A 10,914-nucleotide genomic window follows, 5' to 3' on the forward strand; every position below is an offset into this window, starting at 1 on the left:
CAAGCGGGACTGACCTAGGGTGAATTTTAAATAGGGACAATTTTTAATGATTTTAATAATGACACAGCTATAAATATTTGGTTTTTAATTGGCTTTTATAGGGGAAATGTTTTGTGTTGTTTTAACATGCTGTGAGCCGCCCTGAGTCCCGTGGGGAGAAGGGCGGCATATAAGTTAATGAAATAAATAAATAAATAAAAGAACAGCCCCCACAGCTACATCACTGGCGTCAACTTGAATGGTAAATTGTTTCTCAAGATTGGGATGTTTGAGAATGGGTTCCGCTGCAAACAGTCTCTTTAAATTCTCAAAAGCAGTTTGGCATTCAATGGACCATTGGAGTGGTTGGCAGGGTCACACTTCCCACCCATTTTCCCTGTTTTTAGCAGCTTGGTCAGTGGCAAGGCAATTTCAGCAAAGAAGGGTATGAATTGCCAGTAGAAATTAGCAAACCCAAAAAAACTCTGGAGCTGCTTTTGAGTTTGTGGGGGTTGCTATTCCAGTACTGCTCTCACTTTAGCTGAGTCCATTTCAATGCCTTCACTGGAAATCCTATATCCTAAGTAATCCAGGTGTGTTTGATGGAACTCACATTTTGAGAGTTGCTCTGCTTTTGCCACATGTAGAGCTGCTCTGGCCTCCGCAGCATCGATTCATGCTTGTGACGCTTGAGTGGCCAGGCTCTCTGCCCTGGAGACTCGGGATGAATGGCTATGACAAGAAGATACTTTGGAGTGATGGGAGGCACCTGAGACAGAAGGTTGCTGTGACACGCTGGAACACGCCTTAGACCGTTGTGACTTATGGCGAAAGGATGAGGCTTTCTTAGAGGCATGAGAGGAAGACATATGTGACCGATGGGATGGTGCATGTGAATGATGGGACACTTCGGACTCGGCCTTCTCTGGTGTGTCTTTCACCTGAAGTTCGTCTTGGAGATGTGACTTGAGGTGAACGGACGAGGCTTTCTTAGAGGAGTGAGAGGAAGCCACATGTAACCGCTTGGATGGTGCATGCGAACAATGGGACACTTCAGACTCGGCCTTCTCTGGTGTGTCCTTTGCCTGAAGTTCAGCTTGGAGAGCTGCTTTGTAGTAGCTTGTCATGTTCCTTGTTTATCAGCTTGAGGCATTGCATTTCCTCTTTGAGTGTTGAATCTCCTAGCTGTGATTGGATATCTAAGAGGCAGCGTTCATAGTCTGTCCATTTTAGGAAAAGCCTGTCCATATCCTCTTCCAAAGAACGAATGCACCCGGGGGAAAGCTTATCTTTGGATGTGTCGCAGAGTTCCTGCAGCTTCTCCCTGTATTCCTCATGAAGCTGGTAGAGGTCATTCCATTTCTCCAGCAGGCTTGACCGCTTGGCTTCAGTGGACTTTCTTTGATGCCTCAACTCATAAGGTTTCTGAGACATTTCTGCCTTTTCCCAGTTTTGTACATCAGGTTCTGCACACAAATTGAGGTTAGTTGGAAGGACCTGCTCTTCTGGCACATTCGAACTCTCTGCCATGACTAGAGAAGTCCTGGATATTTCAGAAGACTTTAATATAATTTTCTCTTTGACCACTAGGGTGCGTTGTATACAAGTAGATTAAATGCTGGCCTGTTGTTTGCAGATTGGCCACCAGAGGGTGCTGCGTCTAGGCCACTAGGGTGCGTTGTATACAAGTAATTTGAATTCAGGCCTTTGCAGGTTGGCCACCAGAGAGCGCTGCACCTAGACTACACTTAGAAGAGACAGTTTGCTGTTTGATCCCTTTTAATGAGCTACAAAGCTTCTGGGCATCTGTTTATGGAACCTCTAAAGGCTTGCATTCCTGGAATTGAGATTCCAAGTTAAAAGTTTGCACTATAAAAGGGCTCAGTTTGCTATTTTTCTTCCAAACTACCTCAGCCTGACAGCAAATCCTGCACAGCACCAATGTATCCTCCAACATCCTGGAGAAGAAGGTTGGATTTGGGGAGTACAAGGTCTGCTTCAAATGCTGTGAGTCTACGAAACATGTGGCCAAAGCTTGCGCAGCTAAGGTGAAGTGTCACCTATGCAAGAGTGACAAGCACCCAGGACAAGCATCCAGACTCTGAGCAGCTACAACAAGCAACTTCTACTCCTCCTTCGACCAAGGAACCCATAGTTCCAAAGTGCAGCCAGAGGTGACCGCGAGTGTCAATTGCATGTCAGTATGTGGTAACTCACCATTCCCTCGTTCATGCCACCCCATCTGTTTGGCTATAGTTTACCCCGATGGACACCCGGAAGAAGCCATGAAGATGTATGTATTAATAGATACACAAAGCAATTGCTCATTAGCTAGGTCAGCATTCTTCGACCTCTTTAATGTCCCAAGTGAAGAAACACCTTTCACAATATCAACGTGCACTGTCCCCCAGAGCACGGCAGGGAGGAAAGTCACCAGACTCTGCATAGAGTTGTTAGATGGGAGTTCACGGTTCCTACTGCCACCATTGTTAGAATGGGACGCCTTACCAGATGGTCTCAGTCAAATTCCAACACCAGAGGTAGCACGCACCATACCTCACCTGGCGCACATGGTGGATCACTTCCCTGCCCTAGATCCTGAAGCCAAAATCCTACTTATGTTGGGAGCAGATGCCCCTGATGCCTTTGCCTACCACGGAATGGTCAGAAGCCCATCAGGTACCCCAATCGTCCTTAAGACGGAACTTGGATGGGTCATCACAGGAAAGGTCTGTGTTGATCGGCTGCAAGCTCCAACCCAAGCAAACGTCTCAGCAACTTCCATTGTTAGTAATGGGAGAGCATCCCACCTGAAACCATGCCAAGAGCACTTCACGCTTTCGACAACCAAACTTGTTTTAGGAGCAACACTGTTCCAGACCAGCAAAGATGACAACGACGTGGCCTTGTCGATAGAATTTCTGTGACTCATAGATAAGGAATTTATACAGGGTGCCACAGGAAGTTGGATAGCCCCACTACCTGTTCGCATACCCAGGCAGCGCCTGCTGAACAATCATGAGCAAGCTCTCTCTCGCCTCAACAGTCTGAGGAGAATCCTGAACAGGAAGCCTGAAACGAAAGCTCATCTAGTGGAGTTCATGGATAAGATGATCCAGAGCGGACATGCCGAGCTTGCCCCACCCCTGAAGAAAGATGAAGAATGCTGGTATCTACCATTCTTTGGAGTGCACCACCCACAAAAGCCAGGTCAGATACGAGTAGTCTTCGACGCCAGCACGCAATTTCAAGGCACCTCTTTGAACAAAGTCCTCCTTACAGGGCCTGACCTAACCAACAGTTTGCTCAGCGTGCTTATCCGCTTCAGAAAGGAGGCTATAGCAGTGATGGCTGACATTCAACAGTTGTTTTATTCATTCTACGTCAGGGAAGATCATTGCAATTACCTGTGCTTCCTGTGGTTCAGTGATGAGCAGCACAACCAAAAGATATCAGAATACAGAATGCGAGTGCATGTCTTTGGGAATGGTTCTTCCCCTGCAATCGCTAACTACGGCCTGCAACACCCCACTCATGTAGGCAAAACCAAATACGGTGAAGACGCCAGACGCTTTCTAGAACGGGATTTCTATGTTGACGATGGCCTAAAATCCATACCCACTCCAGTAGAAGCCATAGACCTATTAAAAAGGACATGCCAGATGTTAGCGACAGCCAACCTCAGGCTGCACAAAATTGCAACCAACAGTGAAGAAGTGTTGGAAGCCTTCGATCCCAAAGACCATGCTAAGAGGTTACAGGACCTCGATTTTGGCTCCGATGTTCCTCTTATCCAACGCAGTCTCAGTCTATGTTGCGACTTGAAGAAAGACATCTTTACCTTTAAAGCTCCGGCACAGAACACTGTCTTCACAAGAAGAGGAGTCCTGTCCACAGTGAATAGCCTGTTCGACCCTCTAGGATTTGCTGCACCAGTAATGGTCCAAGGGAGGTTCCTTCTATGTGCGCTCTCCCAAAACACCACAGACTGGGACGAGCTGCTTCCACCAGAACAGAAGCAAGACTCGGAGATGTGGCGTACATCCCTAAGTTGTCTCCAAAGCATCCATGTGCAACGCACATATGTTCTCATCTTACCTGCTGCCGCACCAAAGAAAGAATTGCATGTCTTCTTGGATGCGTTGATGAAAGCAATAGCAACCATAGGATACATCAAAGTCTATGGTGGGGAGAGTGATGTTCACATCGGTTTCATCATGGGAAAGGCGAAACTAGCACCACAACAAGGTCACACCATACCAAGGCTGGACCTCTGCGGTGCCGTATTGGCCATAGAACTTGCAGACCTGATAATGAAAACGATAGACCTTGAGCTGCAATCCATCACCTTCTACATGGACAGCAAGGTGGTGTTGGGCTACATTCACAACCAAAGCAGGTGCTTCTATGTCTATGTAAGCAATAGAGTGGAAAGGATCAGAAGATCTTCAAATCCTGAGCAGTGGTGGTATGTGCCAACAGATCAAAATCCAGCAGACCAGGCAACGCGGTCCATTCCAGCATCACAGTTGGCAGAATTGATGTGGCTAAAAGGTCCTGAGTTCTTGGCTCGTCCAGACAGCCTGATGTCACAAGGACCAGAACACTATGCGCTTTTAGACCCAGATCAAGATGACAACATTCGACCTCAGGTACCCAGCAAATCGCTCAGACAAGATGAGAAAACGACTGTCCAGACCATCTGCTTGTGAACAATGGTCAAGGAGACAGAGAAACCACCCTAGAATCAGCCCACTTTGAACGCTCCTCCAAATGGAGACCCCTTGTATTGGGCGTAGCAGTGATCATCCTATTCACATGTCTTAGCATCCAAGGAACTAACTTTGTTGGAGCCTGCAAAGAACTACAGATTAATGAAGGCATTCGCCATGATCCAGTAATTGACAAATACCTAAAGGCCAAAAATTGTGTATGGACATTCAATCCTCCCCATGCATCCCACATGGGAGGAGCATGGGAGCGCATGATTTGTGTAGCCCGCAAAATCCTGGACTCCATGTTGACAAAGATACACACGCTAATGCATGAGATCCTCACCAACCTCATGGCAGAAGAGCAGCCACCATCAATCCTCGACCTTTGGTTCCAGTTTCCTCAGATCCTGAAAATCCAACTATCCTCACCCTGGCCACCTTGCTAACCCAGAAGACAGGCAACTGGCCAGCACCATTAGGAAACTTTGTTCCCAAAGACATGTATAAACAGCAATGTGAAGACAAGTTCAACTGCTCGCCAACACCTTCTGGAAGTTCTGGAAGCAAGAATACTTGTCTACCCTACAGGATCACCACAAATGGAAGACCAAAGAACCTAACCTAGAAGAAGGAGACCTTGTCTTGCTGAGAGACAAGGACGCACATCAGAACTCGTGGCCCATAGGATTTGTGCACCAAGTTCTACCCAGCTCTGATGGACTAGTTCGCCAAGTTGAAGTCCAGACCATGAAGCCACATGAGTCATGTCATGACTCAAAGACTCTCGTTAAAAGGCTTTACACCAGACCGATCACCGACTTGGTACTGCTGATGAGGAAAATCGAACTTGAAGATTGAACCACGAGTTATGCATGTTTTGTATTTACCTCATAATTGCATTGTTTTGATGCTATGTTTTTGCTTATTTTAGTTAATAGTTAGTTTATAGTGGAAATTGTATAATTCCAGGCGGGGAGTGTGCTAGTCAGAGTATATAGCCATCTGGTCAGAATATATAGCTAGCTTAGCAATTAAGAACTGTTCTCTTAAGGGATAGCCTTCTGGGTAATGTAGTTTATGTTACCTGGTTATATCTGTGTTAGGATTGGCCACTGGGAGGGTCTTGTGTTTTATTACAGGATATCCTGATAACATGCCAGTCTGCAATCTCTCCTAGCCAGGAGGCTGGTAGCTTTGTTAGAATGGAGAAATCTATTATCCTTTTACCTATGCGATGGGTCTAAATTACAACTCATATTCCAGAGGAATCTCTACAATAACTGTAAGTTATTGAATTGAGGATGTCTGTTGAATAAGGTAATTGCAGGATTCGTCCATGGAGTTAATTCTGCCTGTTTCAAGTAAAATCCAGCAATCTCCTTTGCTTGAGCCAGCCCTGCAGGCCGAAAGGCATGACATTGAATTGGAAACTTCCCAAGGGGCTGTTAAAAGTGGTTTTCCATTCATCTCCCTCCTTAATTCTTGCTCGGTAATACGCCTCTCTTAGGTCTAATTTGGTAAAAACCTTTCCTTTTGCCAGATGGGCTAACATGTCCTTCATCAAGGGAGGGGGTACATGTTCTCCACACTAACACAATTTAACCCTTTATAATCCACACACAGCCTCATCAACCTATCTTTTTTTTCTTTAAACATCACTGGGGCAGCTACTCAGGATTTTGCTGGTTGGATAAATCCCCTGGCTAAGTTCTTATCAATGTATGATCTCAGCTCTTTCAGTTCATGAGGGGTCATTGAATACATTTTTGGATTGGGTAATTTTGCTCCTGGTAAAATCTCAATAGCACAGTCTGTAGTTCGGTTGGGTGGCAGGACATCACATTCCACCTCACTGAACTCACTGCTAAGTCTCTATATTCACTTGGGATGATAGGTTCTCCTGGTAGGGAACTAACAGCAGACTTCAAAGTTTCCAGATGCTGCACCTGGCTTTCAACTGGGCTACTAATCAGGGTAGGAGGCAATGGCTCATTTGCTAATCTTAAAGTCCTGACTTCGTTCTCTCACCAAATCATGGGGCACCATTTATCAAGCCAGGCCAACCCCAGAATTACAGCTTCAGTCATTTTTGGGATCACCACAAAACGGATTAGCTCCCAATGCTCCCCTATTTCTAGGTGCACTAGTTCAGTTAGGTGGGTAGCCGGGGCAGGCATTCAGCTGGCTCCTTGTACAACTTGTGACTTGTACAACTTGCCCCTGGATGGCCCAGGTTGGCTGAGGTAGTCTCTTTGGCTTTGCCAGAGCTGCGGTCGCACTTTTTGATGAGGGAAAGGGGCCGAGCATTCTGCAGCTTGATGTCCAGGTTGTCCAGACCTGAAGCACTTGATCTGGGGTCCAGCGGAGGCTTGAATGGACCCACGCATCATGGCAGGTGGAGGCTGCTATGACAGTTGACACCTCACAGGGTTTTACTTTAGTTGAGATCCTGAAGTAGCAGGCTTATGGTACTGGGTCAGCTCAATATCCATGATTGGTAAGTGGCACCAATCATGGAGTTCATTAGGATTGCTCCTGCAGATGCATATCTGCAATAAGTTGCGATCCAACCCCTCTTTGAAGTAGTAGATCAATGACTGCTCAGGCCATTGCCTAATCCTCCCTGCCACCCTTCAAAATTCTTTTAGGTATTCTCTTGCTGGCCGCCCCCTCTGCTTCACATCATGTAGATCTTTTTCTTGGGATTCATCCTCGAATCTGGCCCTCAGACCATGCATGAACAGATTGAAGTTCCATAGCTCGGGCGCTTGCTCTTCCCATAGACCAGCCACCCACTCTGCAGCCTCCCTTTCCAGGTTGGCAGCCATGGCATCAATCATCTCAGCCTCATCCAAATGTGCCCCTTCATAACGATTAACGTGAGACCACATCTGGTTTAGGAAGATAGTCACCTTCTCGGGGTCTCCATTGAAAGTGGGCTTAAGAGGAGGTGGGTCGGCTGGGCAGTGATCCCAAAGTGCTTGCAGTAAGCCAGGGAACTATGGTTGGGGAGGCTGCAATCCCCCCATTGGACGACCCCTGGTGGAGGTATCGGGCTGGCAAGACGTCGACAGCGATCAGGACTTGTGGGGTGTTGGTAGCGATTGGGGCTAGGAGACCGATGGCGCTGATCTGGGCTAAGGGGTTGCCTGTGTCACTCATGACTGGTGGAATGCCTGTAATATTCAGGACTAACCTGTTGTTGGGGTCAAACCGGGCTGGCCTGGCGTTGGTAGCGATCAAGGCTCTGCCAGTGCATCAGACTCGATGTCAGGTCAGGCTTTGGGAGTGGTGAGGTGGCCCACTCGATCACCCCAGGGCTAGGGCTTCATCGTGGTGGTGGAGGTTCATGTGACCACTTGTCCTCTCGCCCACTTGAAAACACCTGGTGAATGGCTGGTCTCCCTTTGCCCATCTCCAGCCGATCGAAATTCTCCCTCAGGAGTTCCACTGAGTGGCTGTCAATGGCCGTCAGATACTTCCACTCACCAGATTCATCCTAGGCTGCTGGCTGCTTTGCCTTCATCAGTACGGGTGAAGGGAGATCTTCCGATGAAATCAGTGGGAGTTCGACCCCTGCAGCCTTCAACGTGCTCTTAAGCATCAGGGCAGCGTCAGACCACCAGTCCCCCAAGGACAATTGCTTCCTCCTTCTGACTTAGCTTTTCCACCGGGACTTCATGGGTCTTTGGTCTCACTCCAGCTGCCAGGACCACACTTTCCACGAAAGTAGCAGCCTGCATCCCATCTGCTGCAGCTACCCCAAGGCTTGGGATTGATTCCCCTTTCTTTTCCATCTCTACGTCTTCCTGGAATCTTTGTCATCCTCCCAAGGTTTGGGTAGGTGACCAGGACTCAGGACCCCATGGATGAAATTTGGAGTCTTGGTTTAATGTCATGGTTCCGATAAATGACACCAGTAGAAATAAGAACTCTGAGGCAATTGCTTTCCTCAAAGAACACTTTTAATGGCTACATAATATCAGCATGAACAAAGGTGAAACCAAGACTTAAAGTTCCCCCCCAAAAGGTTACAAAGTAAAAGTTGAACTCCCCACCCTTTAGTGTGTCATAAATCACAAAATGTTTTCTGTTTTGCAATACTTCTGCATAGTTTTATCTTTCCAAGATGATGCATTAATTTAGAAGTGATGGAGATGTTACTATCTGATAAAGCAGAACATGCTACAGCAAAGCAATAGTCAAACATCTGGCTCAATCCAAAACTCTCTTGAAGCAGACAATGGCTTCTCTGCTGTTCTTCAGCAGTTAATTTGATGGAAAGTTGCAGTAGCCAGAAAGTTCATTAGAAGTACATATTTTCTTTCTTGTCTGTTTAACAAACGATAACCACATTCTGGAATTTATCAGTCACCTCCTCATGGATGCCTCATTTTCTCTTTCACAACTAAATACAAATCCATACCTTACCTTCACCAAAAGTTATTTAGCTATACTGGAAGACTGCCATTTTTCAAGAGAGATTTAATGACAGGTTTAGTTTGCATCACTCACAAAGGAATTAAGTGGTCTGGAACAAAATTAATAGCAGTGCAACCCATTTTGTATGCTGCTATGCTTTGAGTTTATTTCAGTGCACAATTATGCTTTGCTTCCATATATAGATATACAGAATTTCTATAAATCTAAGCATCTGAGAGTTGGTCCTTAAGCATAAATCGCACAGAGGAAGTCAACATACTTAGGATTTCATGCATTCTGTCCAGGCCTTTGCTTGGTTACTCAAAGTAAGTCCAGCTACATTAAGCTACTTATCTCATCCCCCATTAAAATACAGGTAAGTCATCTTTCCTATCTTAGCAAAGTGCTGATAGGAAAGATAAATTAGATTTTCTCTAAACAGTCTCAGCTAGCACCTTTTGATATATCTAGCATTTTCTAAGGAGATATTGGTGTGATATTGGTGTGATATTGGAAAGAAACCCAAAAGTTGGGTTTAGCTTGGCAGCTAATCCTTTGCAGCCAATCACTTGCTTCTCCTGTACAAAGTCAACACAGATACCTGTAGTCTTAACATACAACCATTCATTTAATGATAGTTCAAAATAATAATAGCACTGAAAAAAGTGACTTATAACTGGTCCTTGCACTTATGACCATTGTGGCATCCCAATGGTCACAAGATCAAAATTTGGGCACAAATACACCTGGCATTTATTTATGATGGTTGCAGCATGCTAAGTCACATGACCTCCAATTGCAACCTTCCCAGCCAGCTTTTGACAAGTAAAGTCAACAAGAGAAGCTGGATCTGCTTAACAACCACACGATTCACTCTGCAACTACAGTGATTTCCTTAACAATCATGTCCCAGCTTAATTTACCAATTAAATTGTAAACTAACTTTATAATGAAGAGTTATATTTTTAAAATTTATACTGGCAATGTTAAACTAGATAAGAATGAGGGGAAAAATCCAAATTATACAAATATTGATTATTGCTTTTTTTCTTCAGATCATTAATCAGCTAAACAAGGTTATAAAGATAGTTATGGTAACTGTCAGAACCCATATATTACTAAGGGGGACTCTTTTCTATTTCTTTTTATTTCATTGCTATGGGTTCTGCCATTCTCCTGAAGGGGAGGGGGGAAGATGCTGTGGGCTGTCTCTTTGTTTCTTTCTTTTACTACAATGTATCCCTTCTGCTGTTCCTGCATATTTACTCTTTGAACTGTCTCTCCCTTGATGTTACCTTGGGGTGAGAAAGAAATGTGCCTCCGGCCTTCTGGCTTATCTCCTGTTTTGGAAAGGAAGTTGTGAAGACCCAACAACATCGATAAGAGCCTGGGAAAGGCCTGTGTTATCAGCTCCTTTCCCACAGCGGACTTAACACCTGAGGATTGACCCATTCAAACTGACTGGATGAACTATTGGGGTGGGGTTTGCTTGGGACTCTTTTAACCTTTTTTTATTATTAAAAATTTTATAAAATTTTACAATATAAATCCCCCTCTTCCCCTTCCCACCCTTCCACCCCCCTCCCTCCCCCCTCACTGCCCAGTGCCAATCACAGGGTTAACAATAACATAATCATACTCTAATTAACATTAATCAACTATTAAAATAACATATCTGTAACCTCCTTTAACTCTCTTTTAAACAGTACAATTATTAAAAACAATAATAATAACAACACTTTAATAATTAAAAATAATACTAAATAAAATATTCTAACCTTTATACAACCATAATATT

At 45.1% G+C, this 10,914-nt stretch overlaps 1 protein-coding gene across 1 annotated transcript in view; it reads right to left on the reverse strand.

The window, feature by feature from the left end:
• LOC107293758 (gamma-aminobutyric acid receptor subunit beta-1-like) overlaps positions 1–10,914 on the reverse strand; it is a 130,280-nt gene that overhangs the window by 109,391 nt on the left and 9,975 nt on the right. The gene's annotated exons all lie outside the window — the stretch shown is intronic.

Source organism: Protobothrops mucrosquamatus, unplaced genomic scaffold, assembly GCF_001527695.2.
Source record: "Protobothrops mucrosquamatus isolate PMUCROS unplaced genomic scaffold, P.Mucros_1.0 scaffold1728, whole genome shotgun sequence".
In the NCBI taxonomy this organism is placed as follows: Eukaryota; Metazoa; Chordata; class Lepidosauria; order Squamata; family Viperidae; genus Protobothrops; species Protobothrops mucrosquamatus.